Here is an 11,760-nt window from a genome sequence, read left to right as displayed (position 1 = left end):
AAGGAACTGCAAAGCTCCACAGCGGAGATTGGAGTATCTGTCCATAGGACCACTTTAAGCCATACACTTCACAGAGCTGGGCTTTATGGATGAGTGGCCAGAAAAAAAGCCATTGCCTAAAGAAATAAGCAAACACGTTTGGTGTTTGCCAAAAGGCATGTGGGAGACTCCCCAAACATATGGAAGAAGGTACTCTGGTCAGATGAGACTAAAATAAAGCTTTTGGCCATGAAGGGAAACGCTATGTCTGGCGCAAACCCAACACCTCTCATCACCCCGAGAACACCATCCCCACAGTGAAGCACGGTGGTGGCAGCATCATGCTGTGGGGATGTTTTTCATCGGCAGGGACTGGGAAACTGGTCAGAATTGAAGGAATGATGGATGACGCTAAATAAAGGGAAATTCTTGAGGGAAACTTGTTTCAATCTTCCAGAGATTTGAGACTGGGACGGAGGTTCACCTTCCAGCAGGACAATGACCCTAAACATACTGCTAAAGCAACACTTGAGGGGTTTAAGGGGAAACATTGAAATGTCTTGGAATGGCCTAGTCAAAGCCCAGACCTCAATCCAATTGAGAATCTGTGGTATGACTTAAAGATTGCTGTACACCAGCAGAACCCATCCACCTTGAAGGAGCTGTAGCAGTTTTGCCTTGAAGAATGGGCAAAAATCATAATATCATAAAATAGTGAAGACATCAAAACTATGAAGTAACACATATGGAATCATGTAGTAACCAGAACAGTGTTAAACAAATCAAAATACATTTTATATTTCAGATTCTTCAAATAGCCACCCTTTGCCTTGATGACAGCTTTGCACACACTTGGCATTCTTTTAACCAGCTTCACCTGGAATGCTTTTCCAACAGTCTTGAAGGAGTTCCCACATATGCTGAGCACTTGTTGGCTGATTTACCTTCACTCTGCGGTCCGACTCATCCCAAACCATCTCAATTTGGTTGAGGTCGGTGGATTGTGGAGGCCAGGTCATCTGATGCAGCAGTGTATTACTCTCCTTCTTGGTAAAATAGCCCTTACACAACCTGGAGGTGTGTTGTGTCATTGTCCTGTTGAAAAACAAATGATAGTCCCACTAAGCCCAAACCAGATGGGATGGCATATCGCTGCAGAATGCTGTGGTAGCCATGCTGGTTAAGTGTCCCTTGAATTCTAAATAAATCACAGACAGTGTCACCAGCAAAGCACCCCCACACCATAACACCTCCTCCTCCATGCTTTACTGTGGCACCTACATATGCAGAGATCATCCGTTCACCCACATCGCGTCTCACAAAGACACGGCGGTTGGAACCAAAAATCTAAAATTTGGACTCCAGACCAAAGGACAAATTTCCACCGGTTTAATGTCCACTGCTCGTGTTTCTTGGCCCAAGCAAGTCTCTTCTTCTTATTGGTGTCCTTTAGTAGTGGTTTCTTTGCAGAAATTCGACCATGAAGGCCTGATTCACACAGTCTCCTCTGAACAGTTGATGTTGAGATGTGTCTGTTACTTGAACTCTGTGAAGCATTTATTTGGGCTGCAATTTCTGAGGCTGGTAACTCTAATGAACTTATCCTCTGCAGCAGAGGTAACTCTGGGTCTTCCATTCCTGTGACGGTTTCATCAGAGCCAGTTTCATCATAGCGCTTGATGGTTTTTGCGACTGCACTTGAAGAAGCGTTCAAAGTTCTTGAAATGTTCCGTACTGACTGACCTTCATGTCTTAAAGTAATGATGGACTGTCATTTCTCTTTGCTTATTTGAGCTGTTCTTGCCATAATATGGACTTGGTCTTTTACCAACTAGGGCTATCTTCTGTAATCCCCCTACCATGTTTTTCATCGGCAGGGACTGGGTAACTGGTCAGAATGGAAGGAATGATGGATTCTTGAGGGAAACTTGTTTCAGTCTTCCAGAGATTTGAGACTGGGATGGAGGTTCACCTTCCAGCAGGACAATGACCCTAAACATACTGCTAAAGCAACACTTGAGTGGTTTAAGGGGAAACATTGAAATGTCTTGGAATGGCCTAGTCAAAGCCCAGACCTCAATCCAATTGAGAATATGTGGTATGACTTAAAGATTGCTGTACACCAGCAGAACCCATCCACCTTGAAGGAGCTGTAGCAGTTTTGCCTTGAAGAATGGGCAAAAATCCCAGTGGCTAGATGTGCCAAGCTTATAGAGACATACCCCAAGAGACATGCAGCTGTAATTGCTGCAAAAGGTGGCTCTACAAAGTATTGAGGGGGGGTGAATAGTTATGCACGCTCAAGTTTTCTGTTTTTTTGTCTTATTTCTTGTTTGTTTCAGAATAAAAAATATTTTGCATCTTCAAAGTGGTAGGCATGTTGTGTAAATCAAATGATACAAACCCCCAAAAATCCATTTTAATTCCAGGTTGTAAGGCAACAAAATAGGAAAAATGCCAAGGGGGTTGAATACTTTCGCAAAGCCACTGTATTTTCTGTGATTTACATTCCATTTCTGCGGTACAGTTGATAACCATTCCTATGAACGCTAAGAAGCCAACGTTACTGAAGCATACACTACCGGTCAAAAGTTTTAGGACACCTACTCACTCAAGGGTTTTTCTTTATTTTTACTATTTTGTACATTGTAGAATAATAGTGAAGACATCAAAACTATGAAGTAACACATATGGAATCATGTAGTAACCAGAACAGTGTTAAACAAATCAAAATACATTTTATATTTCAGATTCTTCAAATAGCCACCCTTTGCCTTGATGACAGCTTTGCACACACTCAGTTATAATTATTATAAATATTTAGTTTTTTGTGAGTGTAGTATTAGATGGTAGGGTATTTTTTTATTTATTTTTATTTTTAAAGCAAAGTATAAGGGAGTTATACTCCAGTGTAGTAGGTGGCGGTAATGCAACATTTACTGGATACCAACCGCCCTTAAACCTAATCAAAGAAGATTATTCAACAACAATGAAATCTTGTCAACCACCTCTGTAGCTTGCTAGCCAATATATCTGAAACATTGGAGCTCTTTGGACGCTTATACATTTCCGTTGTATCTACTAGTTACCCCATTTAATTGCTAATTGTTGTTGTTAGTCAGCTAACTGTCTGGATAAAGTAACACTAGGCTAGTCGCTAGCTAGCTAACATCCTCGACCATGAGCTCACTAAGCTACTCCCCCTGCTAAAGAAGAGGTCTGCTGGACGGAGAAAGAAACTCTCGTGAAAGTGGAGAATGAAGAAGAGGCCGTCACCGTAAAAAAGAGGTAGAGGGTGAATCTGTCGCAGTGAAAGAAGAAGAGAAAGAATTTACAGTGAAAGAAGAGGAAGGAGCTTTCAGAGTGAAAGAGGAGGACGTTACTGTAAAAGAAGACGAGGAGGAAAATAAAAATGAGGATGCTTTTTTTGGAGTGAAAGAGGAGGATATGACTGTCGCAGTGAAGGGAGAGGGATACGTTTTTGGAGTGAAGAAGGGGGAGATTACTGTCACATTGGAGGAGGAGACTGGCGATCTGATTAGCACCAGTAAGTACTGTCTCAAAAACAGGGGCAAAAACAGGGGCAAAAACTCTGCAGTTGTTGAATGTGTGGTTTAAAAGGGGCATTCTATTACGTTTTACTGTACTATTTAGTTAAAGCTACAAAGAGTGGGGACCACCAACAAAACATAACAATGTATCAAATACATACAAAATAGCACTTTATGCTTTCTATGATAAAGGTAGCTAGTTTATTTTAATTCCTGCACACGGTATGAATATAATAGTTGTTTATTCACACTAGTTTAATTTCTATCTACCAAAACAAGGGTAGTGGTCTTAGAATATTACAGATGCTATGTGTTAGTATAACACAAATACCAGACTTGGCTTTTATCAGCTTGTCTTTGTCGTAGTGATAAACTTGGCCTCAGGTTATTGAGGGATCTGATTTGGATTAAACCTTACAGGAAGACAGTTGTATCATGTGGATGTTTCATTCAGGGTCATATTCATTAGTGCACTTCTTCTTAAATGAGGTTTAACGGCGGTTGGCATCCAATATGTTGCATTACCGCCACATACTAGACTGGAGTACAACTCCCTTATATTTTGCTTGGAAAATAAAATAAAGAAATACCCTACCATCTAACACTACACTCACAACCTTTGTTTATTTTTTAAACAAAATAAACCATTTAACACCACCCTACTCCACTATTTAAATCTATGTATTCCTACCTCATGCCCTCAACCTGAAAGGATGGGACATCACCACTTAACATGAGAAGAATTACAGGGTGTGTTAAGTCTGCATCTGCCACCACAACCTACATTTTCTTAGACTTATGTTCCATCCCTGCAGTACAATTAATACCCATTACTATAAATGCTAAAAATCCAATATTACTGAAACATATATCACTTGTTGGCCTTTCCCTCTGTACTGGTACATATCTCCTACTCTCACCACTCCTCCCCCTTGACCCCTCTTCCTCTACTTTCTTCACTGCCTCAGCACATGACAACTTCTTCACCACTCTTACCCTGGAAACCTCAACCTGCCTCTCTCGCACGGGACATACCACTACTTTCCCCAATGATACATATTCCTTTGTCTCATGCCCTTCTGCACACTTTTCACACCTTGGAACCTCCCTCCTACACACTGCTGCCAGATGCCCATAAGTTTGACACCTGAAACATCATAATATATTCGGCACATAAGCCCGTACAGGATAACTAACTTCACTTTGTCGGGCAAAGACTCAACTTCAAAACTCAAAAGAACAGACAATGACTCTTCTGTTTCCCCACTCTCGCCACCCTGTTTGCGTCGCACCAAACGACGAGCATCACAAACACCGGTAATCTTCCCCTTCAGTTGGTCAACTTTAACATTTACTGATACCCCAGTACTCACTCCTTTCAATGGCGCCCTTTTCTTGAGAGCGAAACAATTCACATTTCTTGCCCCCATTTGTTTAACTCCGAGCGCCTTCTCCCTCTGACCAACAGAAACACAAACAATTATCACTAAACCACTTCTGGTTACCCTCACCGATTCCACTATACCCAACTCTTTTTTTCACCCACCTCATTCACTTCCATTTCTCCTCCTGTCTTCAGCTCACTCTGCTTACATTTTATACCATTCTTCTTTAACAAACCTTCTCCATTTTTCCCGTCATTTGTAACCGACTCAAGCTCACAATCTTCCTCCCTCTCTCTCTTAGACCTCCTCTGCCTCTCTTTTTCACTCCATTCCTCCTCCTTAATCCAAGTATATCTCTCCTTATGATAATACTGCACTTCTCCTAACGTACATCTTGTTCTTGCTTTCTCAAGGGACGCCATTTATGAGGCTCTCCAACCAAATCTTTGTCTAACGTTACTTCCACCGTACTCCTGGTTTGCAGCAGGGGACTCTGGCATCCCTACGACGTTTCTCGAGATGTTTTCCCTTTTTGCAGTCCCAAAAACGTATTCCGTCGTTTATTTTCTCGACCACCCATTGAATCACTTCCGAAGCACGTACTCCTTCAGTGGACCTCAACCTCACCGCCTTCTTCACCAGTGGAGTTGTCTAAATAACCAGCGGTTACATGTCTCCATCTAGTGGACTGGAATGGGAAGTACAGCTTCATTAGTGCACGCCCGTAGCAAAACGTTTTTGCAACTCAAAACGAAAGCAAGCATTTCTTATTGGACAAGATCAGGTAGTCCGTCCGTCCCCCCGCCACATTTCGGCCTGTTTGCTTCCGTTTATACAACCCTGGTCTCTCTGGAGTCATTCCAAAGCACAAGAAAGAGGATTGAGGATTTCGACCCCCACCATCTGAAATCATTCCTGTAGTTAGAAACAGACAAGATTAGCATTCCTGAAACATTATATTTTGTTGAAATATAATATGATCTCTGAGAAATTAAGCTAATTGATTGCACCCAATTTGGCCATTTTTAATTTATGGGATCCATATAATCTTATATAAATATAGTACATTTACATTTTACTTTTTACATTTACATTACATTTTAGTAATTTAGCAGACGCTCTTATCCAGAGCGACTTACAGTTAGTGAGTGCATACATTTATTTTTCATACCTAACATCCGATTTGGACAATGAGTAAGACATGAGGAATCCAATAAATGATCAATAGCCACCCACAGACCCCCCCTAACAACCAGTATACAGTATCAGTTCTTTATGTCTTTATTTTATTTTATTTATTTCACCTTTATTTAACCAGGTAAGCCAGTTGAGAACAAGTTCTCATTTACAACTGCGACCTGGCCAAGATAAAGCAAAGCAGTGCGATAAAAACAACAACACAGAGTTACATATGGGGTAAAAAAAACATAAGGTCATAAAATACAACAGAAAATATATATACAGTGTGTGCAAATGTAGCAAGTTATGGAAGTAAGGCAATAAATAGGCTATAGTGCAACATAATTACAATTAGTATTAACACTGGAATGCTAGATGTGCAAGAGATTATGTGCAAATAGAGATACTGGGGTGCAAAAGAGCAAAATAAATAACAATATAGGGATGAGGTAGTTGGGTGGGCTAATTTCAGATGGGCTGTGTACATGTGCAGTGATCGGTAAGGTGCTCTGACAACTGATGCTTAAAGTTAGTGAGGGAGATAAGAGTCTCCAGCTTCAGAGATTTTTGCAATTCGTTCCAGTCATTGGCAGCAGAGAACTGGAAGGAATGGCGGCCAAAGGAGGTGTTGGCTTTGGGAATGACCAGTGAGATATACCTGCTGGAGCGCAGACTACGGGTGGGTGCTGCTATGGTGACCAATGAGCTAAGATAAGGCGGGGATTTGCCTAGCAGTGATTTATAGATGGCCTGGAGCCAGTGGGTTTGACGACGGACATGTAGTGAGGACCAGCCAACAAGAGCGTACAGGTCACAGTGGTGGGTAGTGTATGGGGCTTTGGAGACAAAACGGATGGCACTGTGATAGACTACATCCAATTTGCTGAGTAGAGTGTTGGAGGCTATTTTGTAAATGACATCGCCGAAGTCAAGGATCGGGTAGGATAGTCAGTTTTACGAGGGCATGTTTGGCAGCATGAGTGAAGGAGGCTTTGTTGCGAAATAGGAAGCCGATTCTAGATTTAACTTTGGATTGGAGATTCTTAATGTGAGTCTGGAAGGAGAGTTTACAGTCTAACCAGACACCTAGGTATTTGTAGTTGTCCACATACTCTAGGTCAGACCCGTCGAGAGTGGTGATTCTAGTCGGGTGGGCGGGTGCCAGCAGCGTTCGATTGAAGAGCATGCATTTAGTTTTACTAGTGTTTAAGAGCAGTTGGAGGCTACTGAAGGAGTGTTGTATGGCATTGAAGCTCGTTTGGAGGTTTGTTAACACAGTGTCCAATGAAGGGCCAGATGTATACAAAATGGTGTCGTCTGCGTAGAGGTGGATCTGAGAGTCACCAGCAGCAAGAGCGACATCATTGATATACACGGAGAAAAGAGTCGGCCCATGAATTGAACCCTGTGGCACCCCAATAGAGACTGCCATAGGTCCAGACAACAAGCCCTCTGATTTCACACATTGAACTCTATCTGAGAAGTAGTTGGTGAACCAGGCGAGGCAGTCATTTGAGAAACCAAGGCTATTTAGTCTGCCAATAAGAATGCGGTGGTTGACAGAGTCGAAAGCCTTAGCCAGGTCGATGAAGACGGCTGCACAGTACTGTCTATTATCGATCGCGGTTATAATATCGTTTAGGACATTGAGCGTGGCTGAAGTGCACCCATGACCAGCTCGGAAACCGGATTGCATAGCGGAGAAGGTACGGTGGGATTCGAAATGGTTGGTGATCTGTTTGTTAACTTGGCTTTCAAATACTTTTGAAATGCAGGGCAGGATGGATATAGGTCTGTAACAGTTTGGATCTAGAGTGTCACCCCCTTTGAAGAGGGGGATGACCGCGGCAGCTTTCCAATCTCTGGGGATCTCAGACGTTACGAAAGAGAGGTTGAACAGGCTAGTAATAGGGGTTGCGACAATTTCTGCGGCTAGTTTTAGAAAGAAAGGGTCCAGATTGTCTAGCCCAGCTGATTTGTAGGGGTCCAGATTTTGCAGCTCTTTCAGAACATCAGCTGTCTGAATTTGTGTGAAGGAGAAGCGGGGGGGCATGGGCAAGTTGCAGCGGAGGGTGCAGAGTTGGTGGCCGGGGTAGTGGTAGCCAGGTGGAAAGCATGGCCAGCCGTAGCAAAATGCTTGTTGAAATTCTCGATTATTGTAGATTTATCGGTGGTGATAGTGTTTCCTAGCCTCAGTGCAGTGGGCAGCTGGGAGGAAGTGCTCTTATTCTCCATGGACTTTACAGTGTCCCAAAACTTTTTGGAGTTAGTGCTACAGGATGCAAATTTCTGTTTGAAAAAGTTAGCCTTTGCTTTCCTGACTGCTTGTGTATATTGGTTCCTAACTTCCCTGAAAAGTTGCATATCGCGGGGGCTATTTGATGCTAATGCAGTACGCCACAGGATGTTTTTGTGCTGGTCAAGGGCAGTCAAGTCTGAGGAGAACCAGGGGCTATATCTGTTCTTAGTTCTGTATTTTTGAATGGGGCATGTTTATTTAAGATTGAGAGGAAATTACTTTTAATGAACAACCAGGCATCCTCTACTGACGGAATGAGATATATATCCATCCAGGATACCTGGGCCAGGTCAATTAGGAAGGCCTGCTCGCTAAAGTGTTTTAGGGAGCATTTGACAGTGATGAGGGTGGTCGTTTGACCGCGGACCCGTTACGGACGCAGGCAATAAGGCAGTGATCGCTGAGATCCTGGTTGAAGACAGCGGAGGTGTATTTAGAGGGTAAATTAGTCAGGATGATATCTATGAGGGTACCCATGTTTACGGATTTGGTAGTATGGAGCTGCTGCTTGGAGTATTGCTTCTTCAACCTTTTTAATGTATCCCCTGTGAATCTGGTGCTGGTTTTTTCCCCCCTGTTCAGAGAAATTAGCCATTGCTTGCATTCTTTAACCTACATTTGTGTGAAAGTACCACTTTTTGCCCACTAGAGGCCGCTACTGCTACTGCCACCACACCCTTTTATCCATTTTGCTGGTCTCTTGTGTTTATTAAATGGGTCACAACATTTTATTTACAACTTTGGGTAGAAAACCAATAGCTTTTGCTAATTTCTCAGAGATCAAATTATATTTCAACAAAATAATGTTTCAAGAATGTTAATATTATATGTTTCTAACTAAAGAAACAATTTCAGAACAATCTGAGATGGTGGGTGTCATGGCTTGCTGAAATGACATGGAATGACCCTCTGTTTAACTAAATACTTTGTTTTTCTTTGGCAGGAGAGAGACCAGACTCTCACTCTGAAAGCGGGACGAGTCCCTCAGAGGAACCAGACCCAGAAACGTCCAAACCAGCAAGACCACATCACTGCTCTCAGTGTGGAAAGAGATTTATCCAGTTAGGGCACCTGAAAGAACATAAGAGAACGCACACAGGGGAGAAGCCTTACCACTGCTCCCAATGTGAAAATAGATTTTCCTCATCAGGGTCCCTGAAATCACACGAGAGAACGCACTCAGGAGAGAAGCCTTTCCAATGCTCCCAGTGTGGAAAGAGTTTTACCCGGTTAGGGAGCCTGAAAAAACATGAGAGAATACACACAGGAGAGAAGCCCTATCAATGCTCTGATTGTGTGAAGAGTTTTAGCTGGTTAGAGCATCTGGAAGAACATAAAAGAATACACTCAGGAGAGAAGCCCTACCAATGCTCCCAATGTGGAAAGAGTTTTACCCGGTTAGGGCATCTGGAAGAACATAAAGAATACACTCAGGAGAGAAGCCCTACCAATGCTCCCAGTGTGGCAAGAGTTTTACCCGGTTAGGGAGCCTGAAAAAACATGAGAGAATACACTCAGGAGAGAAGCCCTACCAATGCTCCCAGTGTGGAAAGAGTTTTACCCAGTTAGGGAACCTGAAAGATCATAAGAGAATACACACAGGAGAGAAGCCTTTCCAATGCTCTCAGTGTGGAAAGAGTTTTACCCAATCAGGGTACCTGAAGTCACATAAGAGGACACACACAGGAGAAAAGCCTTACCATTGCTCCCAGTGTGGAAATAATTTCTCCACGTCAAGTAACCTAAAAAACATGAAAGAATACACTCAGTAGAGAAGCCTTTCCACTGTTTTCATTGTGAAAAGAGTTTTAAGAAGTTAGGGAAACTGAAACGGCATGAGCAAAGACACACAAGCGAGAAACCTTTTTCAACTACTCCTGTGGATTGAAATTTACTTGGGTAAAGCAACTGAAATCACATGAAATAATCCACACCAGAGAGAAACTTTATCAATGCTCCCAGTAGCTAGGTTTCCATCCAATTTGCGACAGATTTCAATGCAAATATTCAAAAATATGCATGAAAAATATTAAAATTTTCCCACCAGAGGTGTGTTTCCATCAAAGTGACTTGTTGAAAATAAAAAGCTGTGGGTGATGACATAGTGCACATAAAAGCACTAAGTCGTATAACTTTTCATTTAGGCCTACCAAATAAAACAAGTATATGTTTCCATCCCTTTTTTTTTCTGTCGATGATTTGGCACAAAAAGTCTGGCACAATCCAGACTCTGTCAGAGCCGGCCGCGACCGGGAGACCCATGGGGCGGCACATAATTAGCCAGCGTCGTCCAGGGTAGGGGAGGGAATGGCCGGCAGGGATGTAGCTCAGTTGGTAGAGCATGGCGTTTGCAACGCCAGGGTTGTGGGTTCGATTCCCACGGGGGCCAGTATGAAAATGTATGCACTCACTTAACTGTAAATCTGCTAAATGATTAAATGTAAATGTAAATGTCTGCAATAAACAGCAAATGTGCCCACTCTGGTCTTGGCACGTGCACTCTAGCCAACAACTCACAGATACAGTGCGGAGGGAGCCTACATGATGAGATTGTGGATAAGAGCAAAATCATTTTTATTTGTCAATTGGCAGCCAAGCACCGATCATCATGTCGCCAGCATACAAATGAAGACCCTGGATATTTATTGGAAAGGAGCATCAATCTCATCACCGTGCACTTTCACCACCCTGTGAAGTTCATCCTAACTTATTTAATCTGTAGCCAAATAAACTGCATGGTTATTTAAGTTGCGGTGGGAGGACCACACAACATATCAATGTGACTGCAAGTTTACTTCGACATGATGGTTATTCTATCAATATTTGTGCATGAAAGCGTTTTCACCGGAATTGTCGCATAGTTAATTTTACAGACACAAAAATATCCCACCATGTCGAACGAACAAGTTGTCTGTCGACATTTATGAAATTGTACCAACATTCCCTGTTTCTATCACACCTGTCGTGATTTGTTTTTACTCGCATAAAAAGGTTGGATGGCAACATGGTTAGTGTGGAATTATATTTACCCAGTTAGGGAGCCTAAAATACCATGAGGTAATAAACACAGGGGAGATGCCTTACCACTAAATAAATCACATCAAATGGACTTCAAGTTCATGAGAGAAGACATGCTGCTCCCACACTTGTCACATATTTTGACTGAGAAATTGTGCTTTTGTTCATGCCACATGAAATCAAATTGTATAAAGCAGACTTAAAAATAGCTGTATTTTTTTAAATTTCGAAACATGAACTAAATATGGAGTATGTCAGTTTGAATGTAGAGGATGTCCGTTTCAGGGTATACGCTTTGTGATTAAATTATCCTTTTCAAACTCTGGCTGTGTGTGTGTTGTGGCAACCC

At 42.3% G+C, this 11,760-nt stretch overlaps 1 pseudogene; it reads left to right on the top strand.

The window, feature by feature from the left end:
* Positions 1-3,275: 3,275 nt before the first annotated feature.
* LOC123482018 lies at positions 3,276-10,165 on the top strand (annotated as a pseudogene).
* Positions 10,166-11,760: the final 1,595 nt, after the last annotated feature.

Source organism: Coregonus clupeaformis, chromosome 1 (assembly GCF_020615455.1).
Source record: "Coregonus clupeaformis isolate EN_2021a chromosome 1, ASM2061545v1, whole genome shotgun sequence".
NCBI lineage: Eukaryota > Metazoa > Chordata > Actinopteri > Salmoniformes > Salmonidae > Coregonus > Coregonus clupeaformis.
The sequence above is the reverse complement of the archived record's forward strand: the minus strand, read 5'-3'. Positions and strand labels throughout refer to the sequence as shown.